At 30.9% G+C, this 878-nt stretch overlaps 1 non-coding gene across 1 annotated transcript; it reads right to left on the bottom strand.

Annotated features, from left to right (window-relative positions):
• Nucleotides 1-481: 481 nt before the first annotated feature.
• On the bottom strand, nucleotides 482-555 carry TRNAQ-UUG. Its single transcript has one exon. It is a non-coding gene; the product is annotated as a tRNA-Gln (tRNA).
• Nucleotides 556-878: the final 323 nt, after the last annotated feature.

The following is an 878-nucleotide window of genomic DNA, read 5'->3' as shown; positions in this document are numbered from 1 at the left end:
CGTGGACGAAACAATCACTTTTAATAAGAAGAGTTATAAGTATTGAGCTTAGTGTTAGTGTAGCGTGTAGGGTTCTAACAATAATGCTTTCCTAACATTTTATTTTATTTTTATCACTAATGTAGTTTTCCGGAATTCCGGTGCTGTAAAATTATTATTGTTCTTTTTGGTATCTCTGTTAGGAATGAAATTGATGAAATTTAAATTTAGATCTATTATATAAAAAATAGTACTCCGTATAGTTTATCATTATATATACACCCAAACCCCCACCTAAAACACTATATTATACAATAACTTTTTTAATCTATATGTATGGATATCAATTTAGGCTTATCAATTTTTTTGGTTGAGTTTAAAATTTTTGTCCCTCGATCAATTTCAAGCCATTTTAGGTTGCATGTAAATGTTATTATTATATAATTCTATTTTAATAGGCAATAATAATTTGCAATTTATTACGGAATATTTATATTATGATTGACCACAGTGGGAGTCAAACCCACAACATTCGGATCCAAAGTCAGACGCGCTAATCCACTACGCTATGCGGTCAAGTGTAATGTAAATGTCCTTATCAGTGATTAGAAGTGAACATGTGGTGTACAACTGTACACGAGTACGTGCTTCCAAATGATATGCCACGCGCTCACGCCGCGTATAGTACTATAGTTTTCCGTCGTGTTGTTTTAGAACAATTTTCTTGTCGCCTTCATTAATGCTCAATATAATATGAGTTCGACTAAAATTTTACTTCCAATTTTTTTATATATCAATTCCTCAGCCATTTTAGGATATAAGTTCACCATTTTCATTCATTTTGTAATTAAGCAAGAAAACTCACAACCACTATTGCTTTTATATAATAGCAAGATATA

Source organism: Ipomoea triloba, chromosome 7 (assembly GCF_003576645.1).
Source record: "Ipomoea triloba cultivar NCNSP0323 chromosome 7, ASM357664v1".
NCBI lineage: Eukaryota > Viridiplantae > Streptophyta > Magnoliopsida > Solanales > Convolvulaceae > Ipomoea > Ipomoea triloba.
Note: the sequence above shows the minus strand (reverse complement) of the source record. Positions and strands in the feature narration are given on the sequence as shown.